Genomic DNA, 23,330 nt, shown 5'->3' on the forward strand with positions numbered 1-23,330 from the left:
CATATATAATAAACTTACACATAACTTTTAGTATTTCAACCCTGTGACAAATACTAAGTAAAAACTCTATATAACCAGGTTTGATTCAGACACGGCATGACGTCACGAATTCTGTATATTAAATATACTAAAGAAAGAAGAAGTGTGTGCTTGGTCATGTCCTTAACTTAAAAAGAAAGGGTTAAAATAGAAAGCAGATCAGATGAAGGCTGGCAGACTCATGTCTCGCATGTACTTTGGCATGGAACGATACTATAAGAAATCATACAGAGTCTTGGGAATGCTACAAATGACTGTGCGGTAGGTGAGATACGCTGTTTTCATCATCTGTCAAGTTCAATTTCTCTTTTCTAAGTATCTGGAGAATTGTGTCTAAGCCGTTCAGTCATGATGTGCCAGCCTCCGCTGTGTTACATGGGCCTCCAGAGAAGTCATTGCCAATTGGTTATACGCAAATGTTTTAATCAAGAAAGCTCCTAGAAACTTTTACCACTGACTGATACATTACATTTAGAAAGTGCACGAAATGCTAAAGAAATGAAATATTTATGTGGCTCCGTAATACCCTCATTTTTTCCCTGGCGTCTTGCTTGAACCACTTGTGGGTTTGACTTAGAGCCAGAGAAGGTCCTTGGACATATGGAACATTTAATTCTTCAGATTATTCATGCTCGCTCTCCTAACAAATATTATTAAACCAAATCCATCTTAAAGTAAGTGACTGCACGTAATGCAGAACTTGAGCTATGTAAATGAGCACATGGTTAACGTATACAAGTACGTAAATGGGCGATAGAAAAAAATATGACTAAAAGCTGTTTCATGTCAAACCCCTCAAAAACAAGGGGGCTTTCCCTCTGTCTGGATTAAAGCTTCAATTTCTGGAAGTGGCAAGTGTTCTGTACCATGAGAACTATTAATCTGTGGAACAGCCAACCTTAGGAGCTGGTCAAAGTGGGGAAAATTGATGGTTTAAATAAGGTCTTAAATACTTTTCTAGAAGAAAATAAGATAAATACTTATGTAAAAGTGTAAGGCTAGTTTCACACTTGCTTTTTTTTGCAGCGCGTTTTTCCCGCAAAAAAACGCATTAAAAAAACGCATACAAATGCATACAAACGCTGCGTTTTTTTCCAGCATTTTAATGCGCATGCAGGAAAAAAACGCAGCGTTTTTGCGCGTTTGTATGCGTTTTTTGTGCGTTTGCGTTTTTTTACAGATTTTGGAAAAACCCCACAAAAAAGAAAAAACAACCATTCAACAACACACAAGACCAATGGGACTTCATTGTGGGTGTGGTATGTTAATATATATACACCCTGTCTACAGTATTCTTCACATTTGCTTGATTCTTCTCGTGACCATGGATCTGCGCTGGAAGAGTTTTCACTTCAACTTGGATTTGGACATCGCGATGGCTCAGGCGTATGCAGTTGCTTGCCATGAACAAAGGAAGAGAGAGAGGCAGCGAAGACGGCGGCGTATGTGGATACATCCGATTGTTGAACTCCGGGAGAGCCGTGGGGCATACCATACCCTCTACAGCGAGCTCCAGTCAAACCCGGAGAAATTTACAGATTATATCCGGATGTCCCACGAAAGTTTCATGGATTTGCTTGCTCGTGTCCAACAATCCATCCGGAGACAGGACACACAGCTCCGTCGTGCGATTCCTCCTGAGGAACGGCTACTGGTGACATTACGGTATGTTTTAAAAACAAAGGGGTGTGGTCTGATGTTTTTTTTTGTAAATTTAGTATTCAAAACCTTGGGTAATTAGTTTTCGTGAATGTACTAATATTTTTTTTATAGTTTTTAAAAATAATATACATAAATATTAATTTTACTTCTTTGTCTGTTCACAGATTCCTGGCGACTGGAGAAACCCTATCCTCACTACACTTCCAGTACCGTATTGGAATCTCTACCTTGTCTGGAATTGTTGCTGACACCTGCCGGGCTCTCTGGAATGTTCTTTGCCCAGAATTTATGCCCCTGCCCACCGCTGAAAAGTGGATGGAAATTGCTGACAAATTCTGGACAGTATGCAATTTTCCCAACTGTTTGGGAGCTGTTGATGGGAAACACATACGGATCATCAAACCCCAAAGAACGGGATCTGAGTACTATAATTACAAAAAGTACTTTTCAATAGTACTCATTGCAATTGCGGATGCCGGATGTATGTTTGTAGCAGTGGACATTGGAGCATTTGGCCGTGGTAATGACTCGCAGGCTTTTAAAAACTCAGACATGGGCCGGAGGTTGTATGGCAACCAATTTAATTTCCCTATGCCACGGCCTCTTCCTCACACCGAAGCTCCGCCACTGCCCTTTGTAATGGTTGGCGATGAGGCTTTTCAAATGTGCGGAAACTTACTGAAACCCTACTCCAGCCGGGACTTGGACCACACCAAAAAAATTTTTAATTACAGGCTGACCAGGGCCAGAAGAACTGTCGAGTGTGCTTTTGGGATTCTTGTTTCCAGATGGCGAATTCTGGGCACGGCCATTAATCTTAAACTTGAAACAGTCGATGAGGTGGTGAAGGCCTGTGTGGTTCTACATAACTTTGTGATGGCTAAAGAGCACCCGACCTTTGAACTGGACGATGATGCTCCTAACCCATTGCCTGAATTCACTCAGCACACTCTCAGGTCATCCGTTGAAGTTGGCCAAATGAGGGACAAATTTGCGGCCTACTTTATTTCTGATGTAGGACGGGTGCACTGGCAAGATGAAATGGTGTAATGTTGTTGTTTATGGTAATAAAAATCCTTATTTGATACCATTACTGAGTGCACTATATTTTTTAAACTCCGATTAATTAAAAAACTTCCCATGTATAACTGAATTTTGTTATGTTCACACACCTGGGCAGGTAAATACACATACGAGTTAAAATGCAGCATTGCTAGTCTGCGTGAAATATATTGGAATGAGCAAAGCTGCAGGCCATGAATCAGGAAACCATTTTTTTTCAAGATAAAATTGTGCAAATAGTTTAAAACAAAGTATGTGATTTTCTCAAAACACAACACTCAAAACCCAACCCCAATGAAAGTCCATGGGGAATACAAGTCAGCATTGAGTGGATGAATGTAATCTGCTCCATTAAAAGTTATTACACTAGGCCTTTGAATGACTATACTAGGCCGTGGTATTTCAAATATGAGTATACTAGGCCTTGGGGCTAGTAGTATAGTAATATGTGAAATACCACGGCCTAGTATAGTCATACCAAGGCCTACTGTAATAACTCGATTTTTAACAACTAGCATCTTGTTTCAACAAAAACAAACTGGTGAAACTAGAAAGAAACTTATTTTTTAGACAAGTTTCAACAGTTTGTTTTTCATGAAACCAGATTCTATTTGGTAAAACTAGAGTTATTACACTAGGCCTTGGAATGACTATACTAGGCCGTGGTATTTCAAATATGAGTATACTAGGCCTTGGGGCTAGTAGTATATGTGAAATACCACGGCCTAGTATAGTCATACCAAGGCCTACTGTAATAACTCGATTTTTAACAACTAGCATCTTGTTTCACCAAAAACAAACTGGTGAAACTAGAAAGAAACTTATTTTTTAGACAAGTTTCAACAGTTTGTTTTTCATGAAACCAGATTCTATTTTGTAAAACTAGAGTTATTACACTAGGCCTTGGAATGACTATACTAGGCCGTGGTATTTCAAATATGAGTATACTAGGCCTTGGGGCTAGTAGTATATGTGAAATACCACGGCCTAGTATAGTCATACCAAGGCCTACTGTAATAACTCGATTTTTAACAACTAGCATCTTGTTTCACCAAAAACAAACTGGTGAAACTAGAAAGAAACTTATTTTTTAGACAAGTTTCAACAGTTTGTTTTTCATGAAACCAGATTCTATTTTGTAAAACTAGAGTTATTACACTAGGCCTTTGAATGACTATACTAGTCCATGTTATTTCACATATGACTATACTAGCCCTTGGGTTGGTTTTTAACATGTATTTACCCATCAGTGTGTGTGAGCGGCGCAAACAACATTAATGAAACTTATTAATGGTGAACCACAAATGTAAATTTATTTTTTATCACAAAAAAAAAATTTAAAAATTATTTTTTACGGCGTTTGGGGGCAGATGGTTTCAATTTGGGGGTGTGCAGGGAATATGCAACACTTGCAGTTGAAGACGGTGTTTGAGGGGAAGGGGCAACAAAACTTGTGGGGGAAGGTAGTCCAGTTAAGGGAATTAAACTTGGAACACTTGTAGGAGAGGAAATCTGTTCAGTTACATTAGTTGTAATGGCATGTCGCCGTAGGCTTGTGTGCCTGGACCGACTTTGGCCCAATGCCCGCCTTGATTGATTTCGCCTTGAAGTAGGGGCAAATATGGAATGTAGGTCCCCCGTCTGCTGGTATGGCTGCTGCTGCTGAGGTGGCGGCTGCTGCTGCAGAGGTTGCGGCTGCTGCTGAGGTGGCGGCTGCTGCTGAGGTGGCGGCTGCTGCTGAGGTGGCAGCTGCTGCTGAGGTGGTTGCTGCTGCTGCTGAGGTGGCGGCTGCTGCTGAGGTGGTTGCTGCTGCTGCTGAGGTGGCGGCTGCTGCTGAGGTGGCTGCTGCTGCTGAGGTGGCGTCTGCTGAGTTGGCTGCTGCTGCTGAGGTGGCTGATGCTGCTCTTCTTGTTCAGTGCTCGTCCTTGCAGGAGGACTGGTGGCGGCAGTGATGGCCCAGGTTTGCAGAGTGGTGGTGGCAGGGCTACTACATGTTGTTGTAGCGGCAGGGCTGTTCCATGTTTGCCTAGTGGTGGCTGAGCTCCACGCATGCATGGGATTGGCGGTGGTGCTCCAGACAGGAGCAGCGCTTGCCATGGTGGTGTCGGTGAAGTGACCAGCTGCACTCAGACTTGTGGTGGTGTAACGGTGGGTGTCCAGCCTTTGAAGAGAGGTGTCCGTGCAGTGGTATGCAGCACAAGTCGGTAGTGAGGTGAAGCGAGTCAATGGTGGCACAGGTGGAAAGGACACCACTGACTGCTGACCGTACCGATTATGCTGCATAGCCTGCAAGAAAGCATTGTTGCAGGCCTGCAGCACATTCAGCTGTTGATCAGGACTAAGGTGTTCCGCCATGCCCTTTTCAATCTTACTAAAAAAATGGTGTGCTGGTCTGTTGAGGTCGGCCTCCAGACGGTCAAGGCGCTGTTCTACAGAATTGAAGCGGTGTTCAAAGTGGTTAAAACCACGTTCCATCAGTGCAAAACCGCTTTCAACTCTGTCGGACAGTGACTTGAGGCTGGAATTAAATGTCTCGCTCAAATGCATAAACTCGGGCAAGACATTCCTGTCCAAGGCCCTCTGCCGCTGGCGGGTAGTGCCCGCATAACCAGTGGCAGAGACCTGGGACAGGGGAACACCTGATGGCCCAGCTTCCTGGTCACCAGCTGTGTGTGTGTGGGACCTGCAAGGTGCTTCCTGGCTGTCGGATGGCTGGGACGGGTCAGAGGACGTCCGACGAAGGACCGCTCCAGGGCCAGGTTGCAGGGTGCTGCTCCAGGTGCTGTGGAAGAAAGGAAAATCATTACTACCATGCCTTTACAAGAAGCATCAGCTGTGGATTAGAAAAACACAGATTAATAAAAATAAAAACCCAAAATGTATAATACTTACGATCTTGTGGCAAGGACCGGTCTTAGGAACTGCAACGCGTGATAGTGACGGTATCTAGTTCTGGTCCTTGACGCAGATCCACTGCGAACCTGGCCCTCAGCACGAACATCACTGTTGAAGCGGTCCTTGATCGAACGCCAACGTGTTCGGACTTTGTCCACTGTTGATAAAAAAAAACAGTGCCGTCAAGTACAACAGTCACTGCTTCACAATTTAGCAATACAATACTCAAAGCAGTCACTGTACACCCCGATGACACTGTTGGGTTTCCTGCTAGAATACACCTAGCACGAAACCCAACAGTGCCGTCAAGGACAACAGTCACTGCGGCACAATGTAGCAATACAATACTCAAAGCAGTCACTGTAGACCACGATGACACTGTTGGGTTTCCTGCTAGAATACGCCTAGCACGAAACCCAACAGTGCCGTCAAGGACAACAGTCACTGCGGCACAATGTAGCAATACAATACTCAAAGCAGTCACTGTAGACCCCGATGACACTGTTGGGTTTCCTGCTAGAATACGCCTAGCACGAAACCCAACAGTGCCGTCAAGGACAACAGTCACTGCGGCACAATGTAGCAATACAATACTCAAAGCAGTCACTGTAGACCACGATGACACTGTTGGGTTTCCTGCTAGAATACGCCTAGCACGAAACCCAACAGTGCCGTCAAGGACAACAGTCACTGCGGCACAATGTAGCAATACAATACTCAAAGCAGTCACTGTAGACCACGATGACACTGTTGGGTTTCCTGCTAGAATACGCCTAGCACGAAACCCAACAGTGCCGTCAAGGACAACAGTCACTGCGGCACAATACAGAGCAGGGAAATACTCACTAAACGCCTTTTTGGCGGATGCTGTGGCGCTGTCCCAGCCATCCATCAACGCTGCGGCCACCTCATTCCATAGCCGCCGTGTCACCACATTGTCCTTGTACAGCCGGTCACGGCTGTCCCACAACGGCGAACGCTCCTGGACCAGGCTGATGAGCTGCTCATTATCCAGGTAGACGTCTTCATCCCGTTGTGGAACCTAGACAAAACACATTCATTAGAATAATCAAATTTAAATTGACTAAAAAGTTACAAAAAAAGAAAAAAAAAAAAGAGTAAAAATAGAAGATAAAAAAAAAAAAAAACATTACAAATCATTTGATACTTACATTACGTATCACCACCGGGACTTGGCTTCGCTGCTCCTGCTGTTCGCCCTCACTATTCCCGTCCGCAGATGATGATGACGATGTCTGAAAGTTGAAAAAAACGTAAGAGATTTGGAGAAGCAGCAGATATACTTACCAGATGCACGAAAATAATCACCTCACGGTCTGCTTGCGCCAATTCCTGCCGCGATGGGGAATACTCCGATTCTGAAGACATACTGCATGTAAAAATAATAAAAATCATTAGTACATACATAATTTAAAAGGACAGGCATATAATGTAATATACTCACATTCTTCGCTGATATAATGTGTTCTTGGTTGAATGTCTGCTCTTCAATCTGTCTAGTGTAGTAGTGGCAGAGTTTTGGCAGGCACCTCCTTTATATAGCCTTTTTTTTTGGACTTTAGAAGATTCTAACTAGGATAAAAAGTGGACACCACCCAAAAAACGCTGCGCTAAAAAAGCGCATACCTGCGCATGCCAGTGCGCACGTATGCGCATCCATAGGCTATAATGGCCATTTTTAGCGCAAAACGTGCGCATACGTGCGCATGCGATTTTTTCAAGGGCCAAAAAATGCAACATGCAGCGTCTGGAAAATACCATCGCACACCCCAAAAAAACGCAGCGCATGAAAATCGCATACATGCGCTTACAAGTGCGCAGGTATGCGCACCCATGTTAAATATAGGGGAAAAATCGCATGCGCACGTATGCGTTTTTTTCCAGCGCTAAAAAACGCAAATGTGAAACCAGCCTTACATTCTTGTTCTCAAAGTTGATCTATGCAATCGATAATCGGAATCCAGAGAGAAATCTCTTCATGGTCGGACTTATCCAGCCATTGAGATTGTACCTATACCCATTCCTGTCCTTCAGTTGAACTTGATGGACATACTGTATGTATTTTTTCAGCTGAACTATAGGTAAGTATGTAACGGTCATTCAAGCCAGTATATGTGTGATTTTTTTACCTTCTTTTTAAGAATTGAATGAAAAATTCTGCAGATACAGAAGTAAAGCAGTGCTTTCTACAAAGGCTTCAAAACTTAAAGGAAATCTGTTAGGCTATGTGCACACGTTGCGGATTCTGCTGTGTTTCCGCAGCGGTTTTGGCCCTGCGGGAATGCAGCAGTTCCGCAGACATGGTACAGTACCATGTTAGCCTATGGCATTTCAAATCAGCTGTGCTCACGCTGCGTTTTTGCCGCGGTTTACAAACCACAGCATGTCAATTGTTTGGGCGGATTGCGCAGCGGTTTCACACCTTTAACATAGTAGAGGTGTGAAACTGCAGGGCAAAGCCGCAGGCTATTCTGCAGGAAAACCGCAGGTCACTTTACCTGCGGTTTTACCTGCGGATCCGCGCGGAAAAACCCGCAGGTGAATCCGCAGCGTGTGCACATAGCCTTACTCCATGACATATGACCTATTAGGCTATGTGCACACGCTGCGGATTCACCTGCGGGTTTTTCCGCTCCGATCCGCAGGTAAAACCGCAGGTAAAGTGACCTGCGGTTTTCCTGCAGAATAGCCTGCGGCTTTGCCCTGCAGTTTCACACCTCTACTATGTTAAAGGTGTGAAACCACTGCGGATTCCGCCCAAACAAGTGACATGCTGTGGTTTGTAAACCGCGGCAAAAAACGCAGCGTGAGCACAGCTGATTTGAAATGCCATAGGCTAACATGGTACTGTACCATGTCTGCGGAACTGCTGCATTTCCGCAGGGCCAAAACCGCTGCGGAAACGCAGCAGAATCCGCAACGTATGCACATAGCCTAAATATGGGCATACAGGTTATAGAACTGTTACACTAGTCCTACCTGTATGCCTTATGCCTTATATTAATGGTCTGGTTGCTGAGAAATGTTATATTCTTTCTTTACGTTAATGATTTCTTCCAGGTTCCGGGGCGTGCGGTGCCTGGAAGAAATCCCTGCCTCCTGTCCTCATTGTAATACTTACCCCCTCCCATCAGCGTCAGTTACCGCCCCAGAATCCCGTACGCTCTCAGAAATACATACCTCATCCTCCCTGTGGGCACGGCATTCAGGATCTTCTGCGTAGGTGCTGGCGAGTCACTGTGACCTCCGGTGTGCATGCCGATAATGTGCTCTCCCCACTTCCTCCCTGCACAGTCATCTCTAGGAACCCTGTGTACATGGCGATGAATATGCAGGGAGGAAGTGGGGAGAGAACCTTATTGGCGCCCAGACCGGAGGACACTGGAGCGGAAGTCACCGGCACCTGTGCAGAAGATCCCTGAATGCAGTGCCCACAGAAGGGAGGATGAGGTCTGAGGGAGTGCAGGGCTCAGGCACGGGATTCTGGGGCCATAACTAACGCTGATGGGAGAGGGTAAGTATTAAAATGTAGACAGGAGGCAGGGATTTCTTACAGCACCGCATGCCCCGAAGCCTGGAAGAAATCATTAACATAAAGAAAGAAAACAACATTTCTCAACAACCAGTCCGCTAATATGAGGCTTACGTGTAGGAATAGTGTAACATTTCTATTACCTGTATGCCCATATTAATAGGGCATATACGTCCAAAGGGTGACAAATTCCCTTTAAAAACTACTTTTATGAAGTTATTTTGATTAATTAGTTTTCTAAGTATTATAATTTCCATTGTGTTACAGTGGCCTCAGGTTACAAAATATTAAATTCATAAAAGCCTTTATGGGCTCATCATAGCTTGAAAGTGAATGTCACCAGGTTTTTATGTAATCCAAGAGCAGCATAATGTAGGGGCAGAGATCCTGATTCAAGTATTGTCTAACTTGCTGGGTTGTCTTCTGTTTTAATAAAATCATTTCTTTTTCTGATGCAGATCTAGCCGTTCTGTGAATGCTGAGCTCTGTGTTACCCTGCCCACAACACTGATTGGCAGCTTTTTGTTTACACTGTGCATTGGCAGCTTTCTGCTTCTCAGTGGTGGGGTCGGGGTTATACCGAGGAAGAGAACTACATAACATGAGACACCTAGAAACTCTAGTGAAAAGCTTCTGCTGATAAAACACTGATTTTATTGAAACTACATCAAGCAGCCCAGTAAGTGACACATTCCTGGAATCGAGGTCTCTGCCCTCACATCACTCTGCTCTCAGATTAAATAGCAAAAACCTACTAACGGATTCCCTTTAAACCACATTCAACTGTTCCACATGCAAGGACAAACAACTATCCAAATGTAGCTACTGACCTGTTGGCATTTATAGCCAAGGACAGCTGCTGGCAATTACCCATCAATGCAGTACAAAGAACATCTGCTTCATAGCAATTATTCCTCCTAACTGTGATGAGCAGAGCCTTGTGTATCTTTGTGGAAGGCTTTGGACACAGATATACTCTTACATGTAGGGCTCTGTTCACATTGATATGTTGAGATCTGTTTTCACATTATAGATAATGAATCTAATTTGCTTTTTAAAAAAGAAAAATAAAAAAAAAATTGCAGTAGAATATTTTATTAGAAACCAAAAAAAAAAGAGAGTCTAAGTCCGGGCTACACGGCGACTTTGACTGCACCATGTGACCAAAGCTCGCTAGGTGTCACTGATACATTGCAGTGAAATACCAGTAAATTCCCATTGGGACCCGAAGATGCTGCGAGTGTGACAAGCAAGTCACAAGAAATCCAACGTGGATAGGCGTCTTGCGACTTGCTTGCCGCAGTTGCAGTAACCCCAAGGTCACAATATAACTTTAATTTAATTTTATTACGCTATAATGTAGTACAAAATCGTACAGTACTTCCTCTCAGTCCACGCTGCCATCAGTATATTTTGGATGTACTGTGTGCCAGTCACAACGTCAAAAGAAACTTTCTCGTCGGATTAGGGCCACTGACAACTTGAGCAGCCAAACTTATTTCAGTTTTTGCATCTGTGGTCTGTAGCCACTAACCATATTGGTGGGTGGTCCTGGCATCATGCATAATTTATCAGTAAAATGTATAATAGCAGAAGTTCTAAGGTTTGGCTGGCACAGAAGGGTAGCAGCTCTCAGACTTCCCATTAATACATATATACAAGGGGTCTTTCATTCCTCAGTTCAGAGAGGACTAGTCTAGTAGCCTCATTTTACTGGGGCTGTTCTTTCTGTAAAGTAAATGATTGCTATGATATGATCCCATCTATTTTTTTTTTAATTAAATGTGTGAATATAATACAGTCATATGTAAAAGTTTGGGCACCCCTATTAATGTTAACCTTTTTTCTTTATAACAATTTTGTTTTTTGCAACAGGTATTTCAGTTTCATATATGTAATAACTGATGGACTCAGTTATATTTCTGGATTCAAATGAGGTTTATTGTACTAACAGAAAATGTGCAATCTGCATTTAAACAAAATTTGACCGGTGCAAAAGTATGGGCACCCTTATCATTTTCTTGATTTGAACACTCCTAACTACTTTTTACTGACTTCCTGAAGCACTAAATTGGTTTTGTAACCTCATTGAGCTTTGAACTTCATAGCCAGGTGTATCAAATCATGAGAAAAGGTATTTAAAGTGGCCACTTGCAAGTAGTTCTCCTATTTGATTCTCCTATGAGGAGTGGCATCATGGGCTCCTCAAAACAACTCTCAAATGATCTGAAAACAAAGATTTTTCAACATAGCTTTTCAGGGGAAGGATACAAAAAGTTGTCTCAGAGACCTGCAGCATCATCTTGCTGCAGATGGTGTCACTGTGCATCGGTCAACAATACAGCGCACTTTGCACAAGGAGAAGCTGTATGGGAGAGTGATGCGAAAGAAGCCGTTTCTGCAAGCACGCCACAAACAGAGTCGCCTGAGGGATGCAAAAGCACATTTGGACAAGCTAGTTACATTTTGGAAGAAGGTCCTGTGGACTGATGAAACAAAGATTGAGTTGTTTGGTCATACAAAAAGGCGTTATGCATGCGCTGTATTGTTGACCGATGCACAGTGACACCATCTGCAGCAAGATGATGCTGCAGGTCTTTGGAGGTGGTCTGTGGATTGTCCTTGACTGTTCTCACCATTCTTCTTCTCTGCCTTTCTGATATTTTTCTTGGCCTGCCACTTCTGGGCTTAACAAGAACTGTACCTGTGTTCTTCCATTTCCTAACTATGTTCCTCACAGTGGAAACTGACAGGTTAAATCTCTGAGACAACTTTTTGTATCCTTCCCCTGAAAAGCTATGTTGAATAATCTTTGTTTTCAGATCATTCGAGAGTTGTTTTGAGGAGCCCATGATGCCACTCTTCATAGGAGAATCAAATAGGAGAACTACTTGCAAGTGGCCACTTTAAATACCTTTTCTCATGATTTGATACACCTGGCTATGAAGTTCAAAGCTCAATAAGGTTACAAAACCAATTTAGTGCTTCAGGAAGTCAGTAAAAAGTAGTTAGGAGTGTTCAAATCAAGAAAATGATAAGGGTGCACCGGTCAAATTTTGTTTAAATGCAGATTGCACATTTTCTGTTAGTACAATAAACCTCATTTGAATCCAGAAATATAACTGAGTCCATCAGTTATTAGATATATGAAACTGAAATACCTGTTGCAAAAAACAAAATTGTTATAAAGAAAAAAGGTTAACGTTAATAGGGGTGCCCAAACTTTTACATATGACTGTATGTGCATGTAATGTAATGTGAGTGAATTAATACACTCCCCTACTTTCCAATGTCCAGCATCGGTCTTCTCCTCTCAGTGACGTCACCGCTCTACAGAATCTCCGAGTCATGCTGCGCTCTGCGTGACACAGAGGTGGCTTTTACAATGTAAAGGCCCTGTCACACTAAGCGGTATCGCTAGCAATATCGCTGTAACGTCACTGGTTTTTGTGACGTAGCAGCGATATCGCTATGTCTGATACTTACCTCCGACCGCTCCCTCGCTGGTTATCGCTGATCGCGCGAGAACGTCCTGGACCGTTTCACTTCGTCAGCTTCCTGTGGCGCCGACGAGTGACGCGTGGAGCCGGGCGGGAGGACGTCAGGATCGCCTGGTGTGACAGGTAAGTAGCGACCCCCGACCCCTGCTGTGTCGCTGGTGAGATCTGCCTGTGTGGCAGCTCACTAGCGACCACCTAGCGATGCACCAGCGATCCTGACCGCGTCATATCGTGGTCGGGATCGCTGGTGCATCGCTAAGTGTGACAGAACCTTAAGACTATGAAGAGTCAGGACTCTGCTCCAAGGGCTTTGTAACATAGACTTCCGGCTCACGCATAAATTATAGAGAAATGGAGAGCCGAAAATGTGGTGACGTTACTGAGAAGAGGAGAATGGCGCTGGACACCGGAGAGAGCGGTGAGTATATTAATACACTTACCTATATTACATGCATATATACCGGGTGAGTCATAAAGGACGGATGTATTTGAAGTGGCTATAACTCACCACCAGGTGGAGGTAGAGATGTGCGGGAGGCGGGGTTATGTTTGTGAGGTGAAAGCATTGTTTTTATTTTAGTTTCAGTTTAAGCTATGGTGCCGTGGACGATAGAACATCGCGTTTTTGCGTACGACAGTTTTGTCAAGAATAATGAGTGTATCACAGCCGTTCAGCGTGAGTTTCGGCGTCATTTCAATATTCACAGAAATCAAGCTGTTCCCGCTCGTAACACTATCCTACGTTGGGTTGAAGCACTCCGTACACGAGGTACACTAATGAACAAACGACCACCGGGGGCTCCACGAACGGCACGTACCGCTGCACAGCCCTAAGGTAACGGTGTGGTGCGCTATGGGCAAATATGGCGTGATCGGTCCGTACTTTTTCGAAGGCGATAATGGCAATACTGTTACCGTGAACTCACAACGTTATATCGCCATGATAAATAACTTCTTTGTTCCTGAGTTACGACGGCAACATATCCCCATCTCTAGTGTGTGGTTTCAACAAGATGGGGCAACGGCCCACACAGCCGGAGCAACAATGAACGTTCTTCGCCCTCTCTTCCCTGGTCGCATCATTTCCAGGTTTGGCGATATTAATTGGCCTCCTAGGTCCCCAGACCTGTCCATGTGCGATTATTACTTATGGGGTCACCTCAAATCACGTGTATACAAGCTTAAGCCTCGATCATTACAAGAACTGAAGGAAGCTATTCGAGTGGAAGTTGCCCAAATCGACAGAGTTGTGTTGGAACGTGTTGATGCCAACTTCCAAGAACGCCTTTGGAAATGCATCACTGATAATGGCCACCACATGGCAGATGTTGTTTTCCACACTTGAATTTGTCAAATGCTATTAGTATACGTAACCAAATCTGTGAATACATTTATATTTAATAAATATTTAACGATTTTATGATTAGTTTAAAAACGTCCGTCCTTTATGACTCACCCGGTACAAGCATTTAGGAAAAAAATGAGAGTGTTTTTTTAATGAGTTACAATACATGCAGTGTCATGTAAAAGTTTGGACACCCCTGGTCAAAATTACTATTATTCTGATCAGTTAAGCAAGTTGAAGATGACATTATCTCTAAAAGGCCTAAAGTTAAAGATGTAATGTTCGTTTTTCTTGCCCAGATGTAGAATCTTGCATTTCTCTCAGTTAAATATCATTCTGTTAGTCGCTGCCTATTGGTAAAGCTTATCTAGATCCTTCTGGATCCTTTCGCTGTCTTCTCTACTGTTAGCTATCCCTCCTAGCTTTGCATCGTCTGCAAATTTGATTACCGTAGTTTACTTTTAGTTTGCTTATATAGATCATTTATGAAAATGTTTAACACTGGGGCCAGGACAGAGCCTTGTGGTACCCTGGTTGAAACACTCTTCCAATTGTATGTGCAGCCATTTATTACCACTCTTTGAGTACATTCACTGAGCCAGTTATGAACCCCCCTAATTGTAGCCTTGTAAATTCCATACCTCATCATTTATTCAACAAGCATAGTATAAAATACTTTATCAAATGCTTTTCTGAAGTTGAGCTATACTATATCTACTGCATTTCCCCTGATCCACCCAGTCAGTTATTTCATCAAATTCCAGCACAAATCAATAACATACACAATCCTTTCTTCAGGCACAATGAAACAAAGTATATGTAGTGGCTTCACCAATCTCAGTATTTCAGGCTGTAGCAGCTCCAGAGTTTAAACACATTCACCAGACAAACACACCTGTGTTCAGCTCCAGCCCAAACTCCACTCTGCTGAGCTATCCCAGCTGCTGTAATTATGCTGGATTATGGGAATGACCTTTTCTACCTAGACTCTTTTTGCTTGCTCCTAAATCCCGGACCCAAAATCCAGTTGAATTAAACTCTGTCAGTAACCTAGTGTTATTGGTACAGACTTTACATTACCGAGGCCAACCACCTCTGTGACACATCTACCATCAAGGACCTTACCTCCTGCTTTCTTATACAGAATATTGACCGGGTCGGGTAGATATACAGCTTTGTTAGTTATATGATTGTGTCAGCAGCATCTTTATTACTAGTATTGATTAATAGTATTACATTTCACTTTACAGTAAACCTGTCCCTAGAAGAACTAACTATACAATAGGATGTTCTTAAAGATGACATTGGGATCCTAGGGTGGAATTTCTTTGCTAAGTTCCCTGTCACTTCTCGATGCTTAGATGTCAAACATATTGAGGTCACTGGGTGAAGATGTTTTAAATGACACTCCACCCAATTCTAGATTATTTATACTTTAGTGGTATTTCCTTGTAAAAGAATGAGACAAGTACCACCAGATGATTCCACAGATGCTTCCTCAAATTATCTTACAGCCTAAGCTTAATATTAGAGAGAGATGACTATCTATCCTAATAACAATATGTTGGCAGTGAAGTAACTTCTAGCTACAAACCTGTTTTATTCCAGCAGCTGTTGTAGCAAATCTGATATAACATATTGCTTTAGCCTTTCCTATAAGAACTGATGAACAGCCAAACGCATGTTCACAGGAACGCTAATTCTTGATCGTTGCTCCATGTAAATTTGTACAGGGAACAGCTGATGAACCAACAAGCAATCCCTCCCACATCTGCTGTTTTCATCTTCCTAAACAGTGCAAAACCCCTCATTTAAACAGAGCGGGCTAACAGCAGTGACGTAAAGAGGGCAAATGAATTATCTTTACGTTTGCAAATTGCCTGTTCAGAGGGAAAGGTGTTGTGAGTTCATTTTCCCCTTCACCATTGAGGTCTGATGAACTCCCTCTTCTGGTGAAGGAAGGTAGTGAGGCTGATTACCAAGCATCTGGGCAGGATGATGATGACTGGGTGGCGGGAATTGCTGACTGGATATAAGGCAGCCGACGCCCTTCTGCCTTGCTGGTGATCTCTCTGAGGGATTCTAGACCAGTCTGATTCCTGCTCCTCAAAAGCTAAGTTTTCTGCTCTGTTTTTTGCTTTGCGTTTTGGTTTTGTTTTTCCTTGTTTTTCTGGATTTCTGCCATTCCCTGCTGGGGTGTGCTGAATTCCTTTTTGCTCTGTCTTCAGAAAATACCTGAGTACTGATATAGTCTTTTTGAAGCCTAGCGTCTTCAGGGCTTTTTTCTCTATCAGCTGTTGGCTCTTGTTTTGATAGGGTTTTGGCGGATTACAGACAGAAGCTTTTCTGTCCTGTCCTATGTAGTTAGCTTGGGCCCCATCGTTTGCTCAGCCTATCTTTCTATCTGTGTATTTTTTTATCTTGCTTCACCGTCATTATATGTTGGGGGCTGCCTTTTGCTTTGGGGTCTGCTCTGGGGCAGTTTAGATTTCCCTTTCTGTCTTTAGGCTATGTAGTTCTCCGGCTGTGATCGAGGGGTCTAGGGCAACGTAGGAACCCCCCATGGCTACTTCTAGTTGTTGTTGATAGGTTCAGGGGTCTGTAATCCGATAGCTGCCAACTTCTCTGGTTTTCTGGACTTAGCTAGTATTTCTGTTTTTGCCTCCTACGGTGACTCATTCATAACAGAAAGGGGACTTGAACTTCATACCTCCACCTGTTGGAAGCAGCAGTCCTCTTAATTTCCGAGAGGAGCATTGCACGGCGAATAAGCCTTCTTATCTTGGCATGTCAGAGCCGGTATGTCGCTCTCCGCAAGGAGAAATGTTACCCTTTATTAAGCTCCTATAAGTGGTTTTGTGATATTGTAATATGCACCGTCAAATGTTCGGAGTGTGCAGAGAAAAAATACTTACAGTCAATGCAGTTATTTGTTTTCTCTCTATAGATAGATCCATAGATTCATTAATAGATATAGGTAAACAGTTGAAAGAGTCATATAAGCAAATTGTCTCTTCAGAGAGGAAGAGAACTTGAACTCTAGCGCCACCTACTAGAAGTAGCAATCCAAAAAGTCAATGTCAAACCTTTTACAAGCCTTGAGACATGACTTAGGATAAAAGCCTAACCTGGATTTCAATATACAGACACATGTTTTGGGGTGTTGCCCCACCTCAGTACATAGCATGAGAGCTGATTTGTCCTCTGACTGGGGTTTAAGAGGTACTATTTCTCCTTATGTAGAATGACATACCAGGTAAGGAGTCTTATAGGCCATGCAATGCTCCTCTCGGAAATTTAAATATGCACATTGTATCTTCAGTGAGACAATAAGGAGAAACAGTAACCCTTAGGTGCCAGTCAGAGGGTTATCATAAAGCGAAATCAGATCTCACGCTATGCACTGAGGAAGAGCAACACCCCAAAACACTTGTCTGCATATTGAGATTCTGGTTTGACTTTTATCCTACGTCATGTGGCAAGGCTTGTTAATGGGTATATTTTGACTTCAGAAGAGACAATTTTCATATATAATTTCCTAGGCATGTACAGCCTATAAGACTCCTTACCCTGGCACATCAGGCATGTCTCTCTCCGTAAGGAGAAAAGTTACCCCTTAGATCCATACATATATGGATTATTGAGAGACATTATCTCAGCCTCATCTAATCTGGCCCTGTAGAGATGTAGCACGCTTTAGCAGACCTCTGCTCATTAGTTTGATGCTGTTTGTCTGGTATGTATTCAGGAAGCTGAAATAGTTTTACAGTCTGCTGTGGTTTGAGAAAAGAGAAAGAAGTATTTCTCACTGTTTTTTTCTGTTGTTTCCATGTTCACTACACATCATACAACTTGAGGGAAAAAAACACAAGATGAAAAGTTGCACTTGAAAAAATTAAAGGGATATTACCATCTTAGCCATTTAAGGCATGTGCACACGATATATTATAAACCTGTCATGTCCCAAAGCGGTGTTAATCTCCAGATATGGAGTTAATCTGAAGGTTAATAACTTTCTAAAGCTGACTGTCCACCACACTGAAAGCCTGGCTACCAAGAGAAAATGAACTTTATTCCGTCCTTCAGCCTCCAGCTTTCAGTCACAGAGGTGTGGCTTCATTCACTGCTCAGTATACAGTGAGCTGCTGTAAGTGCGCTACAGAACGATGACTGGTGTCAGATAATGTGCCAGGGCGTGTGTACATCTGCTGCTCACTGTATGCGTACAGGGCTCACTGCGTGTGTACTGTATGCGTACAGGGCTCACTGCGTGTATACTGTATGCCTACAGGGCTCACTGCGTGTATACTGTATGCGTACAGGGCTCACTGCGTGTATACTGTGTCAAGAACACCGCACTGCACTTGCTCACTGTGCCAGTGCGGGTGTCCTGAGTACAAAGACAGTACTCACAGATACCTGTGGAGCAGGGCAGCAGCGGTGACGATGCGTGCTTCAGAGTATCAGGACCTGAAGCACATGACTGCTGGGGGCGTGGCCTAAGCTCCACAGATCTAGGAGCTGCAGGGAAACTCCTAGAAAGGTAACTACGGGGCAATGTTACCAAGGGGCATAGACAGAGACAGAAACCAGATGAAGCCAGGGTCAAAGCACCAGATAGCAATACAGTACCATGGGGTTTAGACAGAAAGGATAGTCAGGACATAGCAATAGGTCAGAAAACCAGAACGGGCAATAGACGGTACAATAGGGACAAACTGTAACGGAGTAACGATAGCCAAGCCAGGAGGTCAGAACCGGAGAAGACAGTAGTACCAAAGTGAGAGACGGAGTACAGAGTGAGGGAACAGGCCGGGTCATACACGGGAATCAAACAAGCAACACAGAATACACGCACACCAGGGGTCAGACACACCAGAACAACAGTATAGCTGACAGAGAACCCTGGTAAAGAGTGAGTACAAATACCCCTCCCAGATCCAGAAAGAGGCCACGAACACTCAACCCTGTGAGTGCAGGGCAAGAACCCTGTTCAAACCATGACAGTACCCCCCTCTTAATGGGGGGCCACTGGACCCCCAGGCTTGTCTGGGTATCTGGCATGGAAAGCCCGCACCAGACGATCGTCATGCACCGAACTGGCCGGAACCCATGACCGATCCTCCAGAGAGTACCCCTTCCAGTGTATCAGATACTGGAGTCTCCGGCGCACCCACCGGGAGTCAACAATGCGCCCTACTTCATACTCCAGCTGCCCCTCTACCAGCACTGGCGGAGCATTTGATGAGGGATCCTCTCTCACCGTCCCCACAGGCTTTAACAGGGACCTGTGGAAGACATTAGAAATTTTAAAGGAGGTGGGCAGCTGCAGTCGGTAGGCTACTGGGTTAACAACCTCCACAACTTTGTATGGGCCAATAAACTTGGGGCCCAGCTTTATAGAAGGTATCTTAAGCTTGATATTGCGGGTGGATAGCCACACCTTCTCCCCTACTGCAAATGCTGGACCTGGCCCCCTCCTCCTGTCAGCAAACCGCTTATAGTTTTCCTGGGCCTTGGAAATATTCCTCTGAACCTCCCTCCAAAGAATTCTAAGACGTTGTGTCACATCCTCAGCACCAGGACAACCTGAATCCATACGGGAAAACTCTCCAAAATGTGGGTTAAAGCCATAGTTGACCTGAAAAGGAGACTTCCCAGTAGACTGACTCACACGACCGTTGAATGCAAACTCTGCCATTGGCAATACCTCACACCAGTTCTCCTGCCTGGAAGAGGCCAAGCATCTCAGAATCTGCTCCAACGATTGGTTCGTGCGCTCCGTCTGTCCATTAGACTCTGGGTGGTAGGCAGAGGAGAAGGACAACGAAATCCCCAGCTTTTTGCAAAAAGCCCTCCAGAACCTGGCTACAAACTGTACCCCTCTGTCTGACGCCACATTCATAGGCACTCCATGTAACCTAATTATATGCTGCATAAAAAAGCGGGCCAGGGTTTCAGCAGATGGGAAGATTTGTGATAAAATCCATGGACAAATGTGTCCATGGTCTATCCGGAATTGGCAAAGGCACCAATTCCCCGGCCGGCCGGACCTGAGAACTTTTAGAACGAGCGCACACCCCACATGCAGTCACAAACTTTTTAATATCTGTTACCATAGAGGGCCACCAGAAATCCCTCGCAATTGCCCCCCGGGTAGCTGCAATCCCAGGATGAGCACTCAACACAGAATCATGAAATTCCTGCATAAGTCCGAGACGGAAACGTTCCGGTACAAACAATTTACCCGGGGGTTTACCACCAGGAGCCCAAGCCTGGGCCTCCAAAATCCCTCTCTGTAACTCAGATGAGATTTCGGCCACCACTACTCCTGGCTGAAGAATGGAGGAGGGAGGTTCTGGAGGGGACACTGAATCAAAGCTTCGGGATAAGGCATCAGCCTTGATGTTTTTAGATCCCGGGCGGAATGTGATGGTAAACTGAAAACGAGAAAAAAAAAGTGCCCACCGAGCCTGTCTGGGGGTCAATCTCTTGGCAGACTCGATATAGGCCAAATTTTTGTGATCAGTGATGACTGTAATGGGATGAACAGACCCCTCCAGGAAGTGCCTCCATTCTTCAAAAGCCAACTTTACCGCCAACAACTCTCTATTGCCGACATCGTAATTTCTCTCAGCAGAGGAAAATTTTTTAGAGAAGAAGGCACAAGGCCTCAGGTTAGTAAGGGTAGGAGGGCCCTGAGACAAAACTGCCCTCACCCCCACTTCCGAGGCGTCAACCTCCACGACAAAAGGTCTTGACGGGTCGGGTTGTACCAATACAGGGGCTGAAGAAAAGCACTTTTTTAATGTCATGAAAGAGTTTTTTGCAGCTATAGACCAATTTTTTACATCAGCTCCCTTGAGAGTGAGGTCCGTTAGAGGCTTTACCACCTGCGAAAAGCCCTTAATAAATTTCCTATAAAAGTTGGCAAAGCCCAAAAATCGTTGCAACCCTTTCAAGTCATGAGGTTGCACCCACTCTGTAACAGCCTGGACTTTCTTAGGATCCATGCGGAACCCCTCTCCTGACATAATCAACCCCAGAAAGGATACTTCTTGCATGAAAAATGAGCATTTTTCCAGCTTGGCATACAAATGATTCTCCCTCAGTCTCATGAGAACCATCCGCAAATGGTGCAAGTGAGATTGACTGTCCACCGAGTACACCAGAATGTCATCCAAATAGATAACCACAAAACGACCGATTAAATCAGAGAAAATTACATTAATAAAATTCTGAAAAACAGCAGGAGCGTTGGTGAGACCAAAGGGCATAACCAAGTTTTCGAACAGCCCTTCAGTCGTCAGGAATGCTGTTTTCCATTCGTCCCCTTCACGGACTCTTATAAGGTTATATGCCCCACGTAAATCCAGTTTAGAGAACCACTTGGCCCCGGTGAGTTGGTTACATAAATCAGGAATTAGGGGGAGAGGGTATGTATTTTTCACAGTAATTTTGTTTAATTCCCGAAAGTCGAGGCACGGCCGCAAACCATCATCTTTTTTCTTAACAAAAAAGAAGCCCGCTGCCACAGGTGAAACAGAAGGCCTAATATGCCCTTTGCGGAGACTCTCAGTAATGTACTCCTTCATGGCTAGACGTTCGGGCCCGGACAAATTGAACAGGCGAGCCTTGGGTAACTTGGCTCCAGGGACTAGATTAATGGCACAATCAAAGGGTCTATGTGGTGGTAGCGCCTCAGCCTCACTTTCAGAAAATACGTCTTGAAAATCTTTCAGGCACTCCGGAATACCTTCCAGATCAACAGACGACACTGACACAGATTTTACTGGGGTGACAAGGGTTGTCAAGTTACAACATAGACCATTAGCCATACAACCCCACTGAATGATCTCCCCTGTGACCCAGTCAATAGTAGGATTGTGACGTTGAAGCCAAGGCATACCCAGTATCAGTCCAGCCGGCAGATTATTTATGACAAAACATCTTACCTTTTCTCTGAAAGTGGGTTCCACTCACGTGGAAAAATTATCAGTCATGAAACAAATTCCCTCCTGGGTGATAGGAGAAGAATCAATTGCCACGATTTTAACAGGATCTTTTAACCTGACTGTCCCTATCTTATGAAAAGTCACAACTTTGGCATCGATCAGATTAATAGAAGAACCACAGTCAACAAAGGCGGTAGTCCCAACCGGGCCGCCTGTAAGTTCCAGTTCCACCGGAAGCAGAATTTTAGTAAGCGAGTAAAAGGGTACCTGGGAGTCTGGGCAACCTCCTCGATTGTTACCCAGACTCAGTCGTTTTCCTGACGGCTTCACTGAAGAAGGGCAAGAAGGACAGTTCCTTCTCCAATGTCCAGCGGATCCACAGTAAAAGCACAATTGGTTGTTTCTTCGGTGTCTCCTCTCTTTTTCCTCCAATGACGTGGCACCAACCTCCATGGGCTCAGGACTAGATGTAGAGTCTCTCAGATTGGAGAATAAAGGGGTCTCCTGCAGCATGACCCCTCTTGCCCGCAGCCTACGGTCCATGCGGACAGCCTGGATCATAGCGTCCTCCAAAGAATCCGGTGGAGGATGAAGGGCTAGGGCATCTTTCAAACGTTCGGACAGGCCTCTACAGAACAAACCCCGGAGGGCAGCGTCATCCCAGGAGACCTCCGCTGCCCAGCGTCTGAACTCAGAGCAGAACCATTCAGCAGAGTTCCTTCCCTGTGTCACACTCATCACCATATCCTCTGCCAGACGCACTCTATCAGGCTCATCATAAATGTGCCCCAGAGCCTCAAAGAACAAATTCACAGACATGCGTTCAGGAGCAGAGGAAGAGAGAGAGAAAGCCCATGCCTGTGGAGCCCCCCGAAGTAGGGAAATGATGACCCCCACCCTCTGGAACTCATCCCCGGAAGAGCGTGGCCTCAGAGAAAAAAAAGCTTGCATCCTTCTCTGAAAGACCTGAACTCCTTTTTATCCCCTGAGAAAAGGTCTGGCAATTTGACCGGAGATTCTGGGAATGCCAATGACACATCTCTATCCCCAGCACAAGAATCCCCTGTAGAGGCAGCCCCCTGTACCGTATCCACCAACTGATGCTGGGTCTGGGCCATCATGCGCTGTTCCACATTAAGTTTGTGGAACATTTGGGTCAGGTGCTTGACCTGATCAGCCAAGGCTTGTATGGGATCCATGAGGATAACACACTTTTTTTTTTTTTTTCTTTTCTCAGAGGGGGAAAAAAAAAAACTGAAATGGTCAGCTATAATGTCAAGAACACCGCACTGCACTTGCTCACTGTGCCAGTGCGGGTG

Source organism: Dendrobates tinctorius, unplaced genomic scaffold (genome assembly GCF_039654945.1).
Source record: "Dendrobates tinctorius isolate UK_male_01 unplaced genomic scaffold, ASM3965494v1 ptg000060l, whole genome shotgun sequence".
Taxonomy (NCBI): domain Eukaryota; kingdom Metazoa; phylum Chordata; class Amphibia; order Anura; family Dendrobatidae; genus Dendrobates; species Dendrobates tinctorius.